The sequence below is a fragment of the Lissotriton helveticus genome, chromosome 2_2 (genome assembly GCF_964261635.1).
Source record: "Lissotriton helveticus chromosome 2_2, aLisHel1.1, whole genome shotgun sequence".
Lineage (NCBI taxonomy): Eukaryota > Metazoa > Chordata > Amphibia > Caudata > Salamandridae > Lissotriton > Lissotriton helveticus.
In genome coordinates, this window is record NC_136060.1 from 75,404,556 (window position 1) to 75,429,779 (window position 25,224).

The window sequence follows — 25,224 nt, forward strand, 5'->3', positions numbered from 1 at the left end:
CATGTATGTGCATCACATGGCACTTTGAAAAATGCAAAAATGTGCATTTTTCAAGGAATTCGCAAATTACCACCAACTTGAAGTTGGTGGTAATTTGCGATTCCTTAAGGACAATTTGCATTTTTTTTTGCTTCATACATTGCATTTAAGGAATCGCAAACTTTGCGATTCCTTAAATGCAATTGCAAAATAAGGAATCGCAAATGTTGTGATTCCTTATTTTGCACCCGTTTTCCTTAATACATACCATTTGGCAAATTCGCTTTCGCAAACGCGTTTACGAATGCGAATTTGCTTGATACATATGGCCCATGGTAACTGCTCCAGTAAAGACGCAATTTCCATGCACCATTTCTTGCTTCACAAATTCTATTTTTATTAGATTTTCAATATAGCTTGGGTCAACCAGCAATGCTTCATTCCTTGAGTAAACAGGATAACACGTGAGCCCGTTATTTGAAATTCAACTGAAATGGAACATTCCTAAAGAAAGATGCATGATGAAGAAACTTCATTTTGTTTTGATTTTTGCGATCCTTTTCTAACAGTAAACACACACTGCCAGCGGAGCGGCCTACGAGTTTTGAAAAATGCTTGGAGGGAGGATACATCGAGGGCCCTCCCCGCAGGTCACCTTACATCCTGGCACAGCAATCTGTTTTTGGTCTGGAACATGTTATTTTCTTATGTTACTCATTTCCTGTGGGTTTTGAAAAAACACGTGTTGGCAGGGTTTGAAGTGGCCTGGAAAAGGAACATGTTGGCTGGAACATGACCAGAGAGCTTATTCGGTTTCTCCGAGGCAATCACTGAAGTTAATAAGCTGTCCCTGTTCCAGCAGAAATTGGAACCCTTGCTAACGGTTTGTTTTTATTGAAGAATCGCAGGAAAGTGGATGCACAACATTTTAGTTTCTGATTTCACTATGAAAAACTTCTCTGAGGGTATTTCATAATGTTCGTTTGGTGGAATCATTATAGTTGAATAATAATTAAATACAACGTGAACGTGGTTCATAAACAAAAATCTGTTTAAATTATGGAAAGTATATGATTCATCAGTTTGCGATTCATCGCAAAAAAGTTTTGGAACCCCTGGAACTTGGGAAGAAAATAACATAAGAACTTCGAAGGATATTCCTCAGATCTTTTTCAGTAACAATCCCAGGTATGTTTTATTTTTTATTTAGAAAACACAGGTTTATTAAATGTAAGCATGTACTACCTCAAGCAGCATAGAAGTCTTTCTTCTAGGTGGGTAAAACCATATATAAATATGACAACACAATTGAGTATTTGAGTTGAAAAACATACAGAGAAGCGTAAAGTAGAAAACTAGTTGGAACTATTTTGTGATACTACATAACACAGTTATAGATTCAACAAGGTACACCTACAAGTGTTTTATTGGGATAGCCAGTGGCGGCTCCTCCGCTAGGGCGGTGGGGTGTCACCCTACTGATCCAAAGGAAAAATGCAATGAAAACGTATTGTTATTATCACTGTATTTTTCCTACAGAAGTCGGTGGGGCGGGGTGGGATGGGGCTGGGCAACACAGGGCGTGGAGTGGTTTGCACTCCCTAAGGGCTGCATGACTGCTTGTCTGGCCATCTTGGGCCAGCTAAGCAGTCCTGTGCACTTTGCATGTTCCCCACCAGGCTGCATTGCACAGCCTGGTGAGGAACATGCAAAGCCTCCCTCTATCCCTCTGAGTGCCGAACCACGGCGCTCAGACCAATCACATGCCTCACAGGAAGCCAATAACAATGCTGCATTGTAGCGTTGTGATTGGCACGGGGTAGCCTGCTGCCCGGGTGCTTTCTGCGGCAGCTGACAGCCGGGAATGTGACCAGAAGATGAAGAGGACGGAGGAGATATGTCCGTCTGTCAGTTTCAGGAAATTCCTTTTTAGTCCCCCCCGCCCGACCACCCCCGTCCGGTCGAACCGGCTACTGGGGATAGCTGTAATTAGAGCCACTGGAATTATGCAGCAGAGGTGGACCAATTGATGTGGCAGGGCTCCTAAATTATGCAGCAAGAAAAGCAGCCACGGCCGGTGGTAGGTGTGACTGCAGGGCGGCGACATAGGGTGGGGGAGGGGCAGGGTGGGGGGTTGTAATGTATGGATTACGGCCTTTAACAGGTAAGTAAACATATAAATAAATAAAACGAATTTCGTTGCGCGCACTGCATCGCATTTGGTGATGCAGTCAACACAATGAAATTCGTTTTATTAATTTATATGTTTACTTACCTGTTAAAGTCCGTAATCCATACATTACAACCCCCCACCCTGCCCCTCCCCCTCCCTACGTCACCGACATGCAGTTACACCTTCCACCGGCCGTGGCTGAAGAAAAGACGAATTATGCGCTGGAATGCGGCCATTTTGTGACACTATTCGTTTATCACTGTCATTTTTTACACATGATAACACTGTCTGGGTAAAGGTTTCACCTCATTAGTAGCAGATTAATACATAAATACAGGACTGAGCAACTGAATGGTGACCATTTAACCTTTCCAAAGGGCCTTCCACTGTGAAGCGACATATGTAGCAGCCATTTTAGAAACTTTTTATCTGTTTGAGCTTAAATCCTGCACATTATACAGCAAATCCATAAATCTGCAGGCAATACTACGGCCACAGAATTGCCTAATATCAGTGACCCTATGTATCATGAAGGACATTCTTGAAAGTCTGCTAAAACAGGAATGGTAGTTGATCTGCCGCAGAGAAAGGTATGACATATATGGGGTTAAGTGCCCTCTATATTAATAGGGTATTGCGAGTTGCTGAGTAGTTCAGCGATCACATAGACAAATGAGCTCAGAAGCACAGTTGTTTTATACTGTCACTAAATCCAATGCAGTCCTAATGCAATGCTATGCAGTTCTTAATGCAAGAATCAGGCACTTCGTAATGTAAAGTATGCAACAATCAGGCGGTTCGTAATGCCAATCCAATCCAATCCAAAAATTCTTTATTTCGGCCATATAGACCATAAAAGATGCAGTGCAAGACATTACATACAATAAAATACATTTTTTTTTAATAAAAATACATAAAATAAAATTCACTCGCCCAGCGGGGAAAGAATTAAAAAACACTAGAAAGTTCAGGAGGCTTCAGAGGTTTTTTTCTTTCTAATCAACCATATAGCCATAAGAAATTTGGAAACAGCGAACACAATGTGGCCCAGGGTACTGGTTTTCAGGATCCTGTATGCCTGTGCATACTCTCTGAACCCTAGGTTCTTGCATAACGGCGCTATCCAATGTTTCCTGGGCCTTTGATATGCAGGGCACACAAACAAAATGTGGAGATCATCTTCCAAGTGGCTGTTGCAGCAGGGACATGTTTTATCGTCCCCGTTGGTCCACTTGCAAGTGTATGAGTTAATAGGGAGTGTGCAAAGCCTCCATTGAACAAACAGTTTCCTCGCCAGGATAGGGAAGATAAAATCCATAAAAGGTTCAAAAACATATGAATTTTTGGATTCTAAAAATCGCAAAGTAAGGGTGCCGCTGTTTTGAGCGTCCATCAAGTGTGCAAGGGACCTATCTTTGTAGATTTGTGACAGGGCTTTGCGCGAGATTGTTTGACAGCCTCGCGCAGGGTCCTCCCAGAGGTCGCGGAGATTCATGACAATCAGTTCGTTTTTCACAAAGGCAAGCCAGGGGATTTTGCCACTGCAGTTCAAGCTCATGACGTGGGTAAGATCCTCCCTATAGTGATGAAGTTCATTCGTAGACCAGAGCCTGTGCCAGAACTTCACTGGCTTTGACACAAGCTCCTCTGCAATAGGGGGAGACCCATGTCCATTCTCAGAGGCAGAAGTGGCGTGGCACGTGGGAGAGCCAATAGGCGCCTTAAGAAACTATTTTCAACTGTTGATAAGTCCTTCACCGCTTTATGCCCCCACAACTCACTGCCATACATGGCCGCTGCCTTGGCCTGGGACCTATAAGTTTCAAGGGCCGGACTTATAGGCTTGAAGGAAGAAGTATTGGCCACCTTCAAAATTGCGCCCGACAGTTGGGACAGTTTAACCCTAGATCGTACTATCTGGCGGTCCCATGATAAATTTTCCTGCAATGTTACCCCCAGATATATGAAGGTAGACACCCTCTCAAGGCTGGCAGTCCCCAGGGTGGGATTGGGCCTAGTTTTAGTAGGTGGGTTAAAGATCATAAACTTGGTCTTCTCTGTGTTCACCTCCAACCCGTGCTGACGACAGAAAAGACCAAATCCATCCAGGATCCTCTGGATCCCCATAGGAGATTTGGAAAGGAGGAGGGTGTCATCGGCAAACATAATTGCCGGTACCCTCCTACCTGCCAAACATGGGGCGTCGTTGTTCTTGACATTTTCCAGGTGTGAGATGACATTATTGATGAATAAACAAAACAGGGTTGGTGCCAAGACGCAACCCTGCCTCACCCCTCGACGGACGGGGAACCTGGATGATAAATTGCCATCTCTCCCACACCTGACCTGCGCATAGTTGTTCTCATGCAGCCTGGCTAAGATGTTGAGTAGCTGGGGGGGAACTCCTAGCTTTTCCAGCACCTCCCACAGTTTCCTGCGCGGGACTAGGTCAAAGGCTGACCTCAGATCCACGAAGACCATGTACAATCTTCCCCCCTCGATCCTCACCGTCTTCCAGTAGAGGAGGACGAGGCGGAAGATCTGGTCCATGGTCGACGTGTTTTTCCTGAAGCCAGCCTGCAAGGGACTCATGATGTCATTATCCTCTACCCAGTCTAATAGATGGTTCAAAATAAGACGCGCAAAAAGCTTTTGGGGGACATCTATAAGGCTAATTGGCCTGTAGTTTGCCGGACTCAGAGGGGACCCTTTCTTATGAATCGGCACTATTTCAGCCCCTAACCAGGAGGGAGGGACCGCCATACCTCCTAATATAGCATTAAAAAGGATAAGAAGGTACGGGCCCCAGATGTCAGGATGGTGTCTAAACAGATCACCGGGTAGCTTGTCCAGCCCCGGTGCCTTCCCCAGCGCCAAGCGCTCCAGTGCTATCTTCACCTCACCTAGGGAAAATTCCAGGGCCATATCTGGAGGACAGGGGAACTCCGCCGCCATCCCTTCGGGCCATAGAGTGGTTTCTTGATATAATGCTCCGAAGTGGGCCTCCCAAATAGAGGGGGCAATATTGGGTTCTACTGCGGATATAAGATCCCCTGTTCCGTTATTAACCAGGGCCCAGAATTTTCTAGAGTCTTTGGATTTCAGGGCTTCAATCAGTTCGTGCCAGTGGTTCCAATCCCACTCTGCCCTTGCGCTGGCTAGTGCTAACTTATACTCCCTCCTAAGGGCAACAACCCTCGCCTTGTCACTACCTTCTTTAATGGCGGAAAGTAGCTCAGATTTAGTTTTCCTGCAAGTAGAGGTGTACCAAGTCGCGGTACGAGTCACTTTCCTTCTTAAGGGCACCACCGGGTTGAAAACATCTGCAAGGTCCCTGACCAGGGCCTGATGGATGCCAGATAGTCTCTCATTGTAATCAGAGGGTCTTAGTTGGTTAATGAGAGCATCCACCTCCTGGAACCTGGGGAGTGCTATGCCATATAACTTGTTAATAGCATCTTCTTTGTCAACCAACTTCCCCCATTTCACCCGACGCCTACTTGTAGTAAGGAGTATATCCCCCTGGTCAACTCCGGTGTCAGTAATTGTCAGCCCTGCTGCAGGGGCTGGATACTGAATCTCCAGCAAGAGGGAATTGTGGTCACTATCTGTTCTCGGTACCACTCTAAAGTCTTGAACTTTAGACCACAGGGAGATGTCTATGAATATGTAGTCCAGCCTTGACTCATGACCCTTTCTATTGAATGTGCACACCGATGGAGTGTCGGAAGGGGTGCGCCCATTGCACGCACTCAGTGCAAAGTTCAGAGTGAGGGAAGTAAGTTGTATTACCAACGGAGACCAAGCTTTGGGGTGAGGTGAGGAGGAGGGTGGAACTCCCCAGTGATCATCCTCGGCAGTGAAGGGACCCTCCATTAGACCCTCCAGGGGTTCGAAGTGGCAATTGAAGTCCCCTCCCATCACTATTTTCAGGTCACCTGGCAGTTGTCCTAGAAAAGATGAGAGTTCGACTAGGGTAGAGGATTCATTGCCCACAGCGACTGGTCGTGAATAACCATTAACAATGGCCCAAGTTCTTTTACCGGGCCATCTGAGGAGCACACACTGAATGTCCTGTGAGAGTGTGTTCAACCTTTCCACCTGGCACCCAATGTGGCTCGCCACCCAGATTGCTAGACCGCCCGAAGGTCTCCCCCTCCCATTCCACTTTGCCGGGATTTCAAAAATATCATACCCCCTCCTAGACTGTGGTTCCCTTGCCCACGTCTCCTGGAAAAGGAGGATATCACTTTTGTTAACCAGGGTTTCCCACTCCGGGGTGCCCACCTTATTTATGATGCCTGCCACATTCCAGGAGAGAATACTCAACCCTGAGCCTTGAGGTTGCGAACCTGCTTCACTTAATACGGGCGAGATGTCGTGTGCATGCTTAGCCGGATCACCCAAACCGGTTATGGTGGGCGACGGGATGGGTAATACAACAAGCTCCACTGGTTGCAATGTAGAAGCAATGCGTGTGCTTGATGATTCCTCCACTTGTACTGGGATGCTTCCCAAGAAGGTCCCCCCCTCATTGAGAGATACCTGGATCTTTTTGTCATTTGCGGGATGAGGTATACCCTCCCCCCTGTCTGGAACCCCAAGGGCAGATTTTTCTGAGTGTTGTAGTATATCTCCCCATTGTGGTCAATCTACTTGGTCCAGGCAGGAAAATCTGTTCTGGTGAATGAAATTGCCATAAGCGGGAAGTGTGTTATGCTTGGGTCTATACCGTGAACCATCTATTGCGAAGCCCACTCTAGTCCAGCTCTGTTCCCTCCCCACAACTAGATTAGAGACATTTGGGTAGAAGTGTGAGAGGGATACTAAATCTATGTTGGACTTATCCGGCCTTACCAGCCAGTTGCAGATATAAGGGGCAACCAGTGGGCTTTTAAAGCTGATTATAATACAGTCCCCTGCCCTATTCTTGGGGGTGACTCCAATCCATGGGATCCTTCTAACCATCAACACATCTCCTTTGATGTTAGGGGGGAGGGGCCTGTTAATGTTGAGCCAGCTAATTACCTTATTGCGAAGTGAGTCCTGTGGCTCTCTAGTGTCGCCAGTGAGCTCAGGAACTCCCACCATAATCGCTGTATAAGGCACTGCCTCAGGGGGCAGGTTGACCGCCCTACGCCTAGTATTAGAGCTAAGGGGACGACCAGTATATTCATTGGTAGCACACCCCTCACTCATTGATTGGGGTGGTGTCGGTGGCTTGGATCTTCTAGGTGCAGGGACAGGGGGCCTACGGGTTTGTGAAGGGGGCAGTAGGGGGACATGACTACCTGTAATACTGTGTTGTGCCCCAATCTGGGCCTGTGTACTTGTTTCAACAGTAGGAGGTCCATTCCCCACAGGTTCTCGAGGAGCCGTCTGTGCGCTTAGGCCCAACCCCCCGCTAGGACTATTTCTATTGTATGCGTTTTCTATAGCTATGAGTCTAGCGTCTATAGAGTCCAATTTTACAGATAAGGGTTCCAATAGGTTCTTGAGGATGTCCGTAAATGAACTAATTAGAGCATCTGTGACATTAGGTGGGGGTCCACCAAATATAAATGGCCCAGAGCACCCTGGTACAACTGTGACAAATGGCGAGCCTAATTGACCAGACCCAATACCCGGGGAAGTGATATCGGGAGATGCCGAAATATCCATACTGGCATCCAGTATTGGATTGGTTATGTCCACTTTAGCCCTTTTTGCCCCCGTTAGCTCCCTTGACCTTTTCCTTTTCGGCGGATGGTCCACTCTGCTGCCTACGGGTTCCGTTAGCACTACCACTTGGCCCCCGTCCAGCGACTTGGTCATTTCCGCACAATTCACATAGGGAGTGGTCTCCACCACCCCGGAAAGACGCAAGGACTCACTATCCCTTGGTAAGTTTGACGGGGTCCTAAGTTGTTGGAAGACTGACTCAATTGTCTCGTCAATGCTGTCCAAAAGTGATAGATGGGTATCGTGAAGGGGTATTGGAGTACTAACATCAATTGAAGAGGAGTCCGAAGGGCCCACAGACACATTTTCAGTGTTCACCTCAGGGAGAGTGTCTTGCACTGTGTGACCTTTCTTGACCGCAGCACTGGCCTTGGGAAAAAAATGTTCAAGTGTACCAGAGCACTGTTGGGCAGACTTGCTCCTGGATACTCTGGTAGCCATGGGGAGGGGACAATCGGGGAGAGCAGGCTAATGAAGACAAGGGCAAAGACTTGGGACAGGCACGACGTTAGAGGGGAGGCCCGGTCCGGTCTCTCCCGGCCTCTAACGGCCTAAAACGGCCCGCTCTTTGCCCGGTCTTCGCCCCGGGGACCGCCCCGCGCGCGTCCCGCGATGCGCGTGACCAGGGGCTCTTAAGAATAGCAGGGGGGCGTGGCACTGGGAGGGGGCGCGGCGCGGGCGGGAAGAGGAACCAGCTGGCGATGTTCAGCAGGAATGCTGGTCCTCGCAGTCCCGCTCGCCGGGCCTCTCACCTCCTCTGCGGCCAACCTCCGGGGACACTGTCACTCCGCCCAAGGCTCCTGGCAAGGTAGGAACTGGAAAGCTACTCCTGTAGCGTGCTGCAGAATTCCCAACTGACGAGTCTCTCTCGAGCGGCACCCGCGCAGCGGGAGCCGCGAGAGGTAAAATACACTCAGGCGGGGGGCGTGGCACTGGGAGGGGGCGCGGCGCGGGCGGGAAGAGGAACCAGCTGGCGATGTTCAGCAGGAATGCTGGTCCTCGCAGTCCCGCTCGCCGTGCCTCTCACCTCCTCTGCGGCCAACCTCCGGGGACACTGTCACTCCGCCCAAGGCTCCTGGCAAGGTAGGAACTGGAAAGCTACTCCTGTAGCGTGCTGTAGAATTCCCAACTGACGAGTCTCTCTCGAGCGGCACCCGCGCAGCGGGAGCCGCGAGAGGTAAAATACACTCAGGCGGGGGGCGTGGCACTGGGAGGGGGCGCGGCGCGGGCGGGAAGAGGAACCAGCTGGCGATGTTCAGCAGGAATGCTGGTCCTCGCAGTCCCGCTCGCCGTGCCTCTCATCTCCTCTGCGGCCAACCTCCGGGGACACTGTCACTCCGCCCAAGGCTCCTGGCAAGGTAGGAACTGGAAAGCTACTCCTGTAGCGTGCTGCAGAATTCCCAACTGATGAGTCTCTCTCGAGCGGCACCCACGCAGCGGGAGCCGCGAGAGGTAAAATACACTCAGGCGGGGGGCGTGGCACTGGGAGGGGGCGCGGCGCGGGCGGGAAGAGGAACCAGCTGGCGATGTTCAGCAGGAATGCTGGTCCTCGCAGTCCCGCTCGCCGTGCCTCTCACCTCCTCTGCGGCCAACCTCCGGGGACACTGTCACTCCGCCCAAGGCTCCTGGCAAGGTAGGAACTGGAAAGCTACTCCTGTAGCGTGCTGCAGAATTCCCAACTGACGAGTCTCTCTCGAGCGGCAATAATAATGCAATTTCTAATGCAACAATCAGGCAGTTGATAAGGCAAAAATAATGCAATTCGTAATGCAACAATCAAGCAGTTCGTGATGCCAAAAATAATGTAATTCGTAATGCAACAATCAGGCAGTTCGTAATGCCAAAAATAATGTACTCCGGGCCCGATCACCGTGCTCTGGACAGTCTCTATGCCACTCTTACCGACTCGCGGTCAGCTACTGCCAAAATATGCCACCAACACTGGTAAGGTGTAAAACAAAGTGCAGTTCCACACTCCGGCCCGGTACTGTCACTCCTCTGCAAGTACAGGCCGCAATACGGACTTGAGCGGAGGCTCACGTTGCAAAGATGAGAAAGGCCAAGAGCATTTCTCTCGTAGCCCGTACCCCACCCCAGGCGGCGACACATGCATGCTCGCTGAGGGTTACCTTGGGGGTACGATCTCACTCTCCTCTCCTCGCAGCTGGACCTCCGATGCGACTTCTTTAATCTTGGGCAGTGGAACACGGACCCCCGACGGTGATGAGTCGAGGTCTCTCCTCAACATAGTCCAAACATGGTTGGCTGAAAACCATTTGAAGCCATTTGAAACTAAACTCCCTCAAAACGGAATTCCTCTTAATCGCCCACCCAAAACAAAACGTCCAGCATCCTCGACTGGATCAAGCACCTAACAGCACTCAAAGGGCAACCTCTCATTGTCGAATCAGCGAAATCGCTGAGTGTGACACTGGACAGAAACCTAAAGATGCAGAAACATATCACAAAAGGAGAAGATTTCCACATCAAGACCCTGAGAAGACTGAAACCCTTCCTGCCAGCAAACGACTTCAAACAAGCAGTTCAAGCCCTAGTAATCCCAAGAGTGGAATATGGGGCTGTAGCCCTATGCGGCCTCCCCAGATCAACAACAGCCCCGCTAAGAGCCTCTGTCAACTCAGCTGCGAGACTCATCACAGGTTAAAAAAGAAACTCTCACATCTCTCCAGACCGTAAAGCCCTAAACTGGCTACCGTTCAAAGCTAGAATTCATCCAAAAATCACATGTATGACGCACAAGGCCTTACATCTCAACACTCCGAGGTATCTAGCTCAGAAACTGGTACTCTCTTCTGGTAATAGAGACTTCAGGAGCTCCAGGAATCTTCTACTGAAACCACAACGATTTGCCACGAAGAAAACTTACAACCGACCGTCACCTGGAATGGCTCCCAGGATCTGGAATGCTTTTCCCACAGAATCAAGACTGAACCCTTCTACTGCCTCCTTCAAAAAAGAAGTGAAAGCGATTCTCATGGCTAAATTCACTTGAATTACTTACTTATTACTGTAATATAATGACTAGTCTGTATTAGTGATCACCTTGTATTGGAATCAACTATATTTTTATTTCTCTATGCTTGTACCTCTTTTCAACATCTTCCATGCAAAGCGCTCTGATACCCGCAAGGGTCTTGTTTGCCCTATATAAACCCTTCAAATAAATAAATAAATAAGATGACTCATTGAGTTAAATTCCCGTTGCTGACTTCCATATATCCTACAGCACACAGGTCTGAATACTGTCAGGGCTTGTTCAGCTATTCATCCTTCAAAGTCCGATAAACTGATTACAACTCAGTTGGGCTAAATAAACCATGTAAATAGGAAGTTATTCTTGTTATGTGTTCTTCTGTCTTTATCCACACCGTTGATAGAGAAACACTTGGTTCGATGCTTATGTCTCTTTCCGCCCAAGAAAAGAAGACCTTAACAAATTCATGGCATTTGCATATATGCTTGGTTTCAAAAAGATTATTCTATCTGCATCTTGCCTGGCTTCCTGTAATAAGATTCCAGTACTTAAAACGTAGACAGTCTTTCTTGCAGTAGTTGCAAAAATGCTTAGAATGTAAGTCATCGAAAAGCGGAATCAATGGGCATGATGATCGAATCCAGCAATTAATTCCTAACGCATTTTGCATTTTGTGTCTATTTAATTTTTGTATTGTGTCGGACCTTACACCATGTATCAGAGGTATGTGCTAATGTCATGTTCAGGCACTTTTGTCCTGAAGGTAGTAAGAGCTGCCAGATTTGTATGGTACCCCTGGCCCAGAAGGGGATCCCAATTAAATAACTTTGGAGTATCATATATAAAATGCTCAATGAAGATATTGTGGGGGATGATGAAAATTCAATCAGCGAGATTGTTGCCTGGTAGCATTTATTGTTGAATGCATGTTGCTGCAATTTGAAAATGGCTGGTTGCCACATTGTATGGGTAAGGAAATTTGGTTAATGTGGGTCTGCTGGGGGCAGAATTATCACAACATCAACACTCCACCCCCACAGGTTTGAGTCTCTAATGTTATATAATAATTGACAACCTGACATACTTTAAAGAGAGTTTATGTATATTCCATACAATGAAATACAATCTCATATATAATGATATGCCCTCTGTGGTGAGGGGCGATATGTCCTTTTTGTTGAAGAGTCATACGAGGCACACAAATCCTAGCCCCTTGCAGTGCATTGCCGCTGACTTAGGGTGGCACTCATCCTGAAAGGCTGCTATCGTCTTTTCCTCGTATGTCCTCTTTTGTTTCCCTTCCCTGGCATAGTCAGTGCTCGTCCAGACTGAAGTTCACACTAGTTCACACAGCTTTTCTCTCCTTCAGTCGGAATCCATGGGCTGATGCCATTCTGGAGTTCATCCTCATCCGAATTATATACTATTGCGCGACCTCCTCTGATGTGTCTGTAAAACTTACTTTTTGTCCCAAATTTGTTGTCCTGAAGTTTGACCTTCTGTCCTCAATTTCTGTCCTGAATTTTGACCCTTTGTCCTGAATTTTTACACTCACCGTCCTGAATTTGCACACATGCCAGTTGGTCACCCTACAAACCAAGCTTCTCGTCACTGATATCAGTAATGATGCACTAATTAACTTGGCAATATCAGCCCCTGCTAGTCACAATGCCAGGCATAGGCAGAACAAGTTAACATTGTTATGTACTCTGTGGAGAAAAAATAAACACAAATATTAAATCTGCAAATGCAGATTTTCAAACGAGTAGAACATTTACCCGAGCACACCTTGTCCAGTGGAAGACTCATCGAAATATGGGATTTGCAAGAGAAGTTCTGACAAGCGCTTTGTCCTGAATAACCAAACATTTTTTGTGGAAATGAGAATTATTGCATGTATATATTCTAGTGATATAGGTAGGTTTTACAATGCTAATAAAGGTTTGTCAACTACAGTGGCACACACGTTCACATATTTGCACACATGAAAACTCACAGTTTGAGGCTATGCTAGAATTAGCAAACATCGAACATGGGGAAGACTCCTCAGGCACTGGTTGCACTTCTGAACTTGCCATTTTCGACGCGCTATGGACTGTGCCACTACTAATTTTTTGAATGAGAATTATAAATATTACCTGTGTTTGAGAGATGGCTAAACAAAATGAAACGCACTAAAAATTCGAAGACGTTATGCTAAACAAGTGGGGGTAATTAAAACATTTTCTCTGACTTGGAAATATCTTGTTGAATGTTAAATTGAGGGATGATAAAAGCAATTTTGTGTGGTTCACGATTCTATGTCGCGGTTTTTTAAACTTCTTGAAGCTTGCTAAGCTGTAGAATGAGATATACTAATCAATGATCTTTGTCGGTCTGTATTCAAGGGTCACCACTTTTCTTTCTTTGTTAATTTAATGTGTAAATATGAATTGTCTTTCCTGACAACTCTGCTCAATAAAAATTTTCACAAAAAAAGAGAATTATAGATAGTGTAAATTTGAAGATATGACTTATAAAGCATGATTTGTATGCCACACCATCAAAGCTGGCTGAATAGACATCAGCTGCATTGAGTAAGACTCATTTTATAAGAATATTATCAATACAATAAAAAGAATAGTGGACTGGGGCAATATTACACACAGTGTCCCTTGGCGCAACTGGCATGTGCTCTCACTTTTTGGCCCTCGGAACATTAGCTCATTTTGCAATGCAGGGCACGCTACAAAATTCGTTTTATTAATTAAATGATTTACTTACCTCCAATTATCCATATGCCGGTTTTTAGCACCCCCCACCCTGCCCCTCCCCTGCCCCGCCTCACTGCCCCACCGCAACTCCCTCCACGGGCCGCGGCTGAGTGCACCACCTTTTTGTGGGGCTCTTTCAGTGTGCCTTCTAAGGGCATATTTGACTCTGCACCCGTGTTTGTATGTAGGCGTCCTTTCCAAATACTGATTTGGGATGCTGTGTATCAATAACTTACAATTGAAATCCGGTCGCCATACATTGATTTTTTTGGAGAACTCAAAGGAGGTGGTAACCTATTTGTAAAAGGGAAGGGGTCCCATTGGGTCTTCTTCTCTTCGGTAAATGTCCAAAAATTTTTTTTAAGAGGAAGCAGTGGTTCCCGGATCCACGGACCTCTATCTGCCACACACCACTTAGCAAGCAGTGCCCCACAGGCTAGTCTTATTGGTGGTACAAGCAGGAAAGGATTATTTTCTGCAATATATCTTTAACTCGTCCCCGACAAAAACTACTACTGTGACTTGAAAGGTGTAAGGGAGTAAGGCAGGGTTACTACACATGGGCCTCACACACAACGGGCCGCACACATAACAACTGACACCACACACTTGGGATGGTAGTGTGGAGCGGAAGCCACGAGCAACCTCCGTCCGTTTATTTATAGCCTTCTGGCCACGCATGGCCAGAAAGTGATACAAAGTGTGTAGGTGCTTCCGGGTCTCAGCCGAGACCCGTGAAACACTAGAACATCACATCCCTTCCCAACTTGGTATTTTGTTTAATTATTCAACAGTTGTAAAAAGTCAACATGCAAAGTCTGCCAGCCTTTGGCTCGGCCTGGGGTTCGGCCAGTGGTTGTGATGACTTCGCCCCCTGGTTGTCGAGGGCTCAGGTTCTCGCCTCACCGGAGATGGTAATGTGACAGCAGACTCACCATCCGCACCTGGGCCACTGGCATCTGCAGACAGATCATTAGTTTCAGTGATTGACTCGTCACAGATTGCCGGGGTTTCGGGCACTGACGGGATGCGTTTGAACCACGATATATTCCTGGTGACTTCTTCCCCATTTTTCTGTACTGTCACGGCAGTGCCTTTTGTTGCCTTGATTGTCCACGGCTCTGCTTCATATGGGGTACGGAACTTTCCTCCCGGTCTACGTGTTCTTATCAATACAGCGTCTCCTGGGACCAGTTCCCTTTCTTGTGCCCGCCTCCTCCGGCTTGCCCGCTCATTGGTCTTTCTCCTTCTCTCTTGGGTATGGGCCGGCACATATGGTTCGGGCATCCAATTGTCCGCCATTGGTAACAGGTCGCGCCAGGGCCCCGCAAACATTAACGACCACAGGGACCTTTGAGTGGTACTGTGGGGAGTGCTCCTATACTCTCTCAAGAAGTGTTGGAGTGCCTTTTCCGGGTCTGTACCTTCTACCATCGCTATTCTCAGAGTTTTGTTGACAGTCCTCATAAATTTTTCCACCTCGCCATTTGCTTGAGGCCACTGGGGTGTGATTCGATGATGTTTTACCCCTAAGTTTTGTAAGAAGTCTTTAAATTCGCTACCTTGAAACGGTGGCCCAGTGTCTGTTTTAATCAACTGGGGAATACCGAACATTGCAAAAGTCTTACTGAGGATCGGCTGTACATTTGCAAAACTGGTGGATGGTGCCACCTCAACCACTGGGTATTTGGTGTAACTGTCTATCAGCACCACAGTCACTCTCCCATCAGGAAAGCTGCCAAAGTCCAAACTGACCCAGGTCCAGGGTGATGGAGAGTGTTCTTCCGTGATGATGGGTGCTGGTGTATCTGGCAAACTGGTTAACTGGCATGCCCGGCAGTTCCTTACCACACTGTCAACTTTCTCCTTCATGTAGGGAAACCACACCTTTTCCCTGATACGGGCTTTCATCCTCCTCATTCCTTGGTGTCCTTCATGGGCCAGCAAGGTCGCTCGATCTTGGAGAGTAGTGGGGATTACTACTCTTGATCCTCTAAGTATGAGTCCATTACTCGCTCTACTGAGTTCATTGTGCACCTTCCAGAACTGGGATAGCCACGCACGGTCTGCCTCATTCCAGCCACTGACATTGCGCAAAAAGTTCTCCCAGGATCCAGCGTCTATTGCTGCCTTGACTCTTGTTACGACTGCATCATTGTCATACTGAGCCACAATGTCGTCGGCTGCTATTGCTTGGGGACACGACGGTTGGGACACCATATCCACAAATTCTTCAGTCCGCACTTCTTGATCTTGGGCTGCACCAGCCTCCACCGGGGGATGTCGTGACAAGAAGTCCACTGGATTCTTCGCTCCGGGCCTGTACACTAAATCCATTTGATAGTGTTGGATCTGAATGGCCCATCTCTCAATCCGAGGCGGCGGGTGCGGGGCTGTTCCTTTAAACAAAGGTATCAACGGCTGGTGATCTGTCACCATCCGGAACGGCTGTCCTGTAATATATAGGTGGAAATGATTGCAGGCCCATTTCACTGCCAAAGCCTCTCTCTCTATCTGCGAATATCTTGCTTCCGTTGCTGTCAGGGCTTTGCTTGCAAATGCTAAGGGGACCCACACCCCTGGTTCTGACTCCTGTGTCAGCAGCGCGCCCAAACTCACAGGGCTGGCGTCTACCAGTATTTCGGTCTGTCTTGCCGTGTCAAAGTACGCCATCGTTGTGCTGTCCAGCAGCGCCGACTTTACTTTGTCAAATGCCTCGGCTTCCGTCAAGTTCCGCAGTGGTTCGGCTATGGTGGCTTGCTGCGGGATAAACCGGGCACAGTACTGCGCCATGCCCATAAAACTCCTCACTTCCGACGCGGTTGTTGGGGCCGAAGCACACTTTATGGCTGACGACTTCCGGGGATCTACCTTGACTCCCTCTGAATCAAAGACGTATCCAAAGAACTCTATGGATTGTTTGAAAAACTGGCACTTCTCCTTATGTAGCGTGACTCCAAACTCGGCCAACCTCCGCAGCGTGGCTTTCAACCTCCGATGGTGTTCTTCACTAGTCTTTGCGTGGATGAGTATGTCATCACTGACGTTTAGCACTCCATTCAACCCTGACAAGATCTCATTAATTGTGTTTTGAAAAATTTCTGCTGCAGATGTTATACCAAAATTTAATCTTTTATACCTTCTCAGTCCCAAGTGCGTTGGGAATGTCGTAATGTAGCGACTCTCTTCAGCCAGCTTAAGTTGGTGGTAGCCCGCATTCAGATCTAATTTGGAGAACCATTGTGCTCCGTTCAGGTCCGTTAATATGTAATCTACTGTGGGCGTGAGATGCCTTTCCCTTTTGATCGCTTTGTTGGGCATCCGCATATCAATGCATATTCGTATTTGGCCTGGCTGTCTGGGTTTCTCCGCAATCACCATCGGAGAGACCCATGGTGTCGGTCACGTTACCTTCTCTATCACTCCCTGCTCCTCCAGCTTCATCAGTTCCTGTTCAACTGCCAACCGGAGATGGAACGGGATTCTCCGATGCCTCAATGCTATCGGTTGTATCGCCTTGTCGATGTGTAGTTTGACTGGTGGCGTTTTGATGGTTCCTAGCCCTTGAAACAACGATGGGAACATTTGAAGAATTTCCTCCGCGTGCAGTGCTTTGCCAGCATTTGCAAAAGCAATTAGCTTGAGGTCTTCCGCTGCGTGACTTCCTACCAGCAAGTCCGCCTCTTTGTCAATCACATGAAAGGTGGTCGTCAGCTCTTGATCTTCTGCTTTAACTTGTACAGTCATTTTCCCTCGCAGTGGTAGCGGTGTCTTGCTACCATACGTTAGAATACGGGCCTTCGACGGTACTAGCTGTGGTCTTGGTTTTAACGCCTTATAACGTTGAATGCCCATCACATTGATCGTGGCTCCAGTGTCTATGACTCCTGTTACTGTCGATCTGTCGATTTGAATTTGACACTTCGGTTGCGGTCTCCTCCTTCTTTTGAGTTCACTCACAAATGATACGTAATAGCACTCTTCTTCGTCCTCAGTCGATGAATCATCTGACCGCTGTGGGTATCGGGATTGTGTCCTGCTTCCTCTCGAAGAGTGTGTGTCATGCGCGTCCTCTAGTGCAAGTTGCCTGACTGCTTTGGTTGGCGTTCTCCTTCCTGCTGTACCTTGTCCTTTAAAGTTTCCTCTCGCGCCGCCCCTGCAGACACTGGCGAAATGGTTCACTCCTCCGCATTTGGCGCATGTCTTGCCACGTGCCGGGCAGCCATCTTGGCGGTGTTCCTCATATCCGCAGGAACCACATGGCGCGCGGCGTTGTGTTCTGGTCGGCCATCTTCCTCATCCTCCGCGGCCACTGTTCTGCACTGCATCCACTCTTTCCGTTTTCACTGCAACTTCTGTGCTCGCTGTCAGGTTTATGGCCGCCTCCATTGCCGTGGCTCGTACATCTGACAACTCGTGTGACCTGGCCAGCAGTAATATTTCATCCAGTGTTATGCGGGGTTGCCTTAATATCAGCGTCCTTAGATGTTTATTTTTGCACCCTTGAATCAACTGCGCTGTTACCTCTTTTGTTTGATCATCGTCTGGACACGTGCTTATCAGCTCTCTCAACCGCGCGTGAAAGGCGTCCATCGTTTCTCCTTCCCTTTGCCTGAACTTGAACCGCTCATAATGGGGATTCAATTGTGGGTCAAAATGCGCATTCAATGCTTGTACAGCAGCATCATAGTCCGTTGCTAATCCGGTGTTCGGCAGATGTGTGAATAATTTGTAGAGCTCATCACCCCAAAATGTAGCAACAGGGATCTCTTCACCTCATTGTCCTTTTCTTTTGTTGCCGTAAAGTAGTTGTTCAAACGGCTTAGCCACACCACCCATCTCGGAGCCGCCGTTCCTGGGTCAATCAGTGCACTGAATGGTGGTATCGAGTTGATTTGGGAGTGTGGCGAATGTTGGACCACTGGGCCCACTGCTTGTTGTACCACCGGCCCAGCCGCCTGCACCGGGGCTACTGCCTGCTGAGCCCCTCCTCCAGCTGCAGCGTCTGGCACATTCGACATTGTTCTAACTGATCAGACCTCCTTCCGTGCCTCACTTGTCACCGCCAGTGCTTGTTGCCTGGCCTGCTCCGCGATCCGGCACGCTGCTTCCTCTCGTTTCTCCGACTCTGGGGCTGGTTTCGCGCTCACCGTGCCTGCGCACACCTCTCGGAGCGTCAGCTAGGCCTTCCCGCCACTCGGCTCGACCCCCGTCGCGTCTCCGTCCGCTCAGGGCTCCACGCCCGCCGGTCCCTCACGCAGCCTTGCTCTCGCTGCTTACCGGTATATTCTGGAGTGGTGGCTTCCTCTGCAACAGCTTGTTCGCCACTACTTTGGCGGCCCACGTGCAGACTGGCGGCCACACTTCCACCGGCACTGGTAGGGATTCCTTACTCCTCCTTCAGGGTTCCACCACCGAGTTCACCACCCTCGTCGCCAGTGTAAGAGAGTAAGGCGGGGTTACTACACATGGGCCTCACACACAACGGGCCGCACACATAACAACTGACACCACACACTTGGGATGGTAGTGTGGAGCGGAAGCCACGAGCAACCTCCGTCCGTTTATTTATAGCCTTCTGGCCACGCCTGGCCAGAAAGTGATACAAAGTGTGTAGGTGCTTCCGGGTCTCAGCCGAGACCTGCGAAACACTAGAACATCACAAAAGGATCACTTTCTCTGTAATGGACCCCGCACGTGACCATAAATCAGGTGTTAGTTATAAATTCTTATTATTTCCTTAAATCAAGAGAGATTCACAAACATTTCGACATATAGTTGAATTTGCTGTTGGAAATTTCAAATCCTGATGCTTAGAAGCAGGTTTTGTGTCATTTCATGTCGTTGCTTAAAATTCACAAGCATGGAGCATTTTCTGAAGTCCTGAATGTTGAGCTAGAGTCCGGAAACACGGATATTCGTAAGAGATCTCCTGGTGTTCCTGTGAGGCTCACAATCAGGAAGGAAGTCAGTATTTACACAGATTTCAAGAACATTCCAGCAGAATATTATCAATTCCGTAGAAGTTGAAAATGTATGCAAATCATAGGAGGAGACCTATGAAGCATACATTTTGTTAGAAAATGCCCTTTTTCATTTTGACTCATCAATCAATGCATTTCACCATCTCTGTACAATGAACGTGCCTGATATGTTCTAGTTGTGAAATTTCTAGTTTATGCATTGTGAATTTTTCTTGAATCTACTACTCTCTGCTTGTATGTCGGAGTCATGCATCCAGAAATATCATCTGACACACTCATTGTGCCATAAATATCATTTACAAACTTTCTATTATTAACTACAAAAATTGGGATATTTCTATGGGCAAAATTTAGAACATGATATTTATGTCAGGGAAAATTCAGATAATTTTGCAACATATTTTGATAGATACAAAATCACCGATCAAACATATTAATCCCATCTCAGCTGCACTGGTTGTTCCTCGGGTGCCCTTATAATCAGTGCTTTAATTGGAACAAAATAAGTGAAGGTACTCATTAGATTGAGTTAGGGGCATGGCTAGTGGGCGGGGTTAGAGGCAGGGTGAGACATGATGATAGAAAACACTTCTAGAGAGTATTCATTTTGCCCTTGACAGTGGTCTTAAACTTTCCATATGTGCAGATTAACAGGTACATATGTTAATAAAGGGTGGTGTGAAGTACTTCTGGGAACAATGCAAGGAGCTTCTAAACCCTGAATGCAGCCAAGCCATTAACAGTACTATTAGCACTTTCAGGCTAAGAATCAATGTGCATCAGGACGGCATAGCATCATTAATAAGAAGCATTAGACGCATTTCTTTTCAAATACCTCATGGGTGTCCTGATTCTCTTCCTCTCCGATTTGGTTTCTCTCTCACACACAAACCCACAGACAACCAGGCAAACGCACACAATCAAGCAGACAAATAAACTCTGTGAATCTTCACATCTCTAATCACTCGATCCCTCCCCCACTCACTTGTCTCCCATTTGTATCCATTTCTCTTGCTGCCCCACTCTCACTACCCCAAAGGTATTTTATAATCCTCGACTATTACTCTTTCTATTTCTAATCTGTCATCTCAAGTGCAATCCCGAGAAATCTGAGGTGCTCTTCTTTGGGTGTACGTCTGATCCTGACTGGCATGACTGGTGGCCTATAGACATGTCTCCCCCTGCCGTTCCATCTGCAGTTGCCAAGAATCTGGGTGTCAAGATGGACAAGGGTCTGTCAATGAGAGCCCAGATTCTGGGAGTGACGGGCACCTGCTTCGGTCTCCTGAAGGTATTAAGAAAGTTTCTACCCCTGTTGTCGGAAGAACACCGGAAACTGACTGTGCAGGCTCTGATTGGGTCCAGGTTGGACTATGCCAACGTCCTATACCTGGGCCTGCCGGAGTATCTGCTACAGCGCCTTCAGGTGACACAAAACGTGGCGGCGAGAGCCATCTACGGTCTTAATAGGCGAGCTAGGGCGTCATGTCTCTTGCAGGCCCTGCACTGGCTGCCTATTCGTAAGCGTATTATCTTTAAGACGCTGACTCTGACCTATAAGGCCCTACACTCTGGAGGTGCAAAGTACCTCCAAAGGAGAGTGTCCTTTTACCAACCGGCTCGGGCACTTAGATCTGAGTCACAGTTTTTGGCGGTTGTGCCGCGCGTTCAAAAAGCCCGCATTGGGGGTCGCTCCTTTGGTCTGCGTGCCCCCCAGCTGTGGAATGCTCTGCCGCTGACACTTCGTGGTGCCACTAGCTTGCTGGCTTTCAGGAAAGGTCTTAAGACCTGGCTGTTTACTTTATAGGTTTCTTTTTCTGTTCATCACATTTTCTTTCTGCTTTGTTGTCGTGTTGTGTTACTTTCTGTAGGTCTCGCTGTGAAAGCGCCAGGATACTCTTTTTGAGTCGCTGTGCGCTATACAAATAAAGTGTAACATAACATAACATAACATAACATCTGTTACTCTTTCCATAGCTGTCTTGATGTCTTCCCCATCTCGGTCTGTGCTTACCCCTTCTGGCTCTAATTTCCCCCCCACCTTTAAACTGTCCTCTGCTCATTCTATCTCTGCCCCCTCACTCTTCACCTTCTTTCACCCATTCTCCTTCTTCTTCCCTCAGGCAGAAGGCCACATTGCCGGAGAGCTTGCAGTGGCAGACAGTGAACACTGCAGGTTTGTGAGCATGCGCAGAGTGCTGAGGGCAGAGGTCAGGGGAAGAACAATACTGGCCTCTGATGGGCAGGTCAGTAGACCTCCTCCCACCTCACCTGAGGTCCAGGCAGGCCGTGTAGGCCATCGCCACCTGGTTAGCCCAGCCAATGTCCCAGCAGGTGGAAGAGGGTGGGGTGGATTTGCAGGAGCAAGTGAGCCTCAGTGGGAGGCAAGGGGTTAAATGGCGCAGTCACTTATGCAAGCTCTCTTCCCTCCCACTTATTCAGCTGCACCCATCACTGTGCCCCTGTCAGCCGATGTGCAATACACTAACAAGACGACCCAGCATGAGGCCCAGCAGGGGTGGTTGACGACAATAAGAGCTTCCATCTACAGGGTTACTCATAGTACGGCCCACGGGCCAGTGGCGGCCCGGCAAGCCTTCCTGGGCGGCCCGCGGACCTTGCAGACACCTGTGCTCAAAAAAAAAATCAATAGTGTTCGCAAATACAGCCGCAGCAGCGGACTCAGACTCAGCTCAGTGGGGTCCGGGGGATTCCAGTATTGTCAGAGGGGAGCTGCAGGGGCCTAAGAAGAGGTGAAATACAAAGGCCTCATTAACATTTTAATGGTCTTTTAAAGACCCGTGAAGTACTTGGTGCGGCTGTTTGTGCGTGAGCTGAGGAACCTGTTGCTGCCCGGGCTGAGGGCTGACACACACACACACACTGGTGAGAGGAAGGGAGGGAAACGGAGAGAGTGGGAGGGAGACACAGGGAGGGAGGGAGACAGAGGGAGGGAGGGAGACTCAGAGGTAGGGAGGGAACAGAGAGTGGGAGACAGGGAGGGAGACAGAGGGAGGGAGGGAAACAGAGAGTGGGAGACATGGAGGGAGACACAGAGGGAGGGAGGGAAACCGAGAGTGGGAGACAGGGAGGGAGACACAGAGGGGGGGAGGGAAACAGAGAGCGGGAGACAGGGAGGGAGACAGGGAGGGAGACAGAGGGAGGGAGGGAAACAGAGAGTGGGAGACATGGAGGGAGACACAGAGGGGGGGAGGGAAACAGAGCGGGAGACAGGGAGGGAGACAGGGAGGGAGACAGAGGGAGGGAGGCAGAGGGAGGGAGGGAAACAGAGTGGGAGACATGGAGGGAGACACAGAGGGAGGGAGGGAGGGAAACAGAGAGTGGGAGACAGGGAGGGAAACAGAGAGTGGGAGACAGGGAGGGAGACACAGAGGGAGGGAGACACAGGGGGGGGAAACAGAGAGTGGCAGACTGGGAGAGAGACACATAGGGAGAGTGGGAGACAGGGAGGGAGACACATAGGGAGAGTGGGAGACAGGGAGGGAGACACATAGGGAGAGTGGGAGACAGGGAGGAAGACACAGAGGGAGAGTGGGAGACAGGGAGGTAGACACAGAGTGAGAGTGGGAGACAGGGAGGGAGACAGAGAGAGAGTGGGAGACAGGGAGAGAGCAGGAGACAGGGAGGGAGGGAGAGTGGGAGAGAGAGAGACACACAGGGAGGGAGACACACAGGGAGGGAGACACAGGGGGAGGGAGGGAGACAGGGAGAGAGACACAGAGGGAGAGTGGGAGACAGGGAGGGAGACACAGAGGGAGAGTGGAAGACAGGGAGGGAGACAGAGGGAGAGTGGGAGACAGGGAGGGAGACAGGGAGAGTGGGAGACAGGGAGGGAGGGAGACACAGAGGGAGGGAGACACAGAGGGAGGGAGACACAAAGGGAGGGTGACAGGGAGGGAGGGAGACGCAGAGGGAGGGAGACACAGGGGGAGGGAGGGAAACAGAGAGTGGCAGACTGGGAGAGAGACACATAGGGAGAGTGGGAGACAGGGAGGGAGACACATAGGGAGAGTGGGAGACAGGGAGGGAGACACAGGGAGAGTGGGAGACAGGGAGGGAGACAGAGGGAGAGTGGGAGACAGGGAGGGAGACACAGGGAGAGTGGGAGACAGGGAGGGCGGAAGACACAAAGGGAGGGTGACAGGGAGGGAGGGAGACACAGAGGGAGGGAGACGCAGAGGGAGGGAGACACAGGGGGAGGGAGGGAAACAGAGAGTGGCAGACTGGGAGAGAGACACATAGGGAGAGTGGGAGACAGGGAGGGAGACACATAGGGAGAGTGGGAGACAGGGAGGAAGACACAGAGGGAGAGTGGGAGACAGGGAGGTAGACACAGAGTGAGAGTGGGAGACAGGGAGGGAGACAGAGAGAGAGTGGGAGACAGGGAGAGAGCAGGAGACAGGGAGGGAGGGAGAGTGGGAGAGAGAGAGAGAGAGACAGGGAGGGAGACACACAGGGAGGGAGACACAGGGGGGAGGGAGGGAGACAGGGAGAGAGACACAGAGGGAGAGTGGGAGACAGGGAGGGAGACACAGAGGGAGAGTGGAAGACAGGGAGGGAGACACAGGGAGAGTGGGAGACAGGGAGGGAGACACACAGGGAAGGTGGGAGACACAGGGAGGGGGGGAGACACAAAGGGAGGGTGACAGGGAGGGAGGGAGACACAGAGGGAGGGAGACACAGAGGGAGGGAGACGCAGAGGGAGGGAGACACAGAGGGAGGGAGACGAAGAGGGAGGGAGGGAGAGGGAGGGAGAGAGAGGGAAGGAGAGACAGGGAAGCAGACAGAGGGAGAGAGAGGGTGGGAGAGAGAGGGAGAGAGAGAAGGAGGGAGAGAAGGAGAGCGAGAGAGAAGGAGAGCGAGAGAGAAGGAGGGAGAGAGAGAAAGATGTGTGTTTGCTGGTGGCTCAGTGGATGAAGGTGTCTGCTGCAGGGACCTGTGTTTAACCTCATGGTCACAATTTTGTTTTGCTTTCGCCCCGCCCCTCCCCCTCTGATCCCGCCCCCACCGGTGCGGCCCTCGGCCGCAAACCACACTGTAAATTTGGCCCCCGAGAGAAAGTTTGTGAGTACCCATGATCTAGAAGCTAAGCACCTGCCCATGCGGCAGGCCTCCAGCAGGCCTTTCATTTGAATGAGACTGACAGATGCCAAAACGGCAAGATGCTGCCAAATAAACGGGCCACAGGTGGCCCTCAGGCATCAGTCCAATCTGAGTACCGGTACTCTCATTGGCACTGGAGAAGTGCCAGTACTCAGCTTGGAAAAAACAAGAAGTGCCTGTACTCATTACCTGTGAGTACCGGCCCATTTAAAGCACTGTTTATAATTATTCCGCCCACCAGAAAGGCCATAGATAGCTGCAGTGAGTGTTTTGGACTATGGATTTATGACTATAGGGTAGCAAAGCAGGACGATGATGATGTTGACGAATATTGTCATTATAATTGACAATAATAGTAACAGTATAAAAATGGCAACAAAATTACATGCAAGAGGCTATCCTATTACACTCAGAGGCAGATGTGGTATTCCCCTTCTTATCATTCTTCCTATTATTAATAATAATATTAATAGTAAGAATGATAGTGATATGGTA

General features: G+C 49.1%; 1 protein-coding gene across 2 annotated transcripts in view; it reads left to right on the forward strand.

Moving 5' to 3' along the window:
* The window catches only part of FGL1 (fibrinogen like 1), a 340,864-nt gene that overhangs the window by 89,344 nt on the left and 226,296 nt on the right, over positions 1 to 25,224 (forward strand). The gene's annotated exons all lie outside the window — the stretch shown is intronic.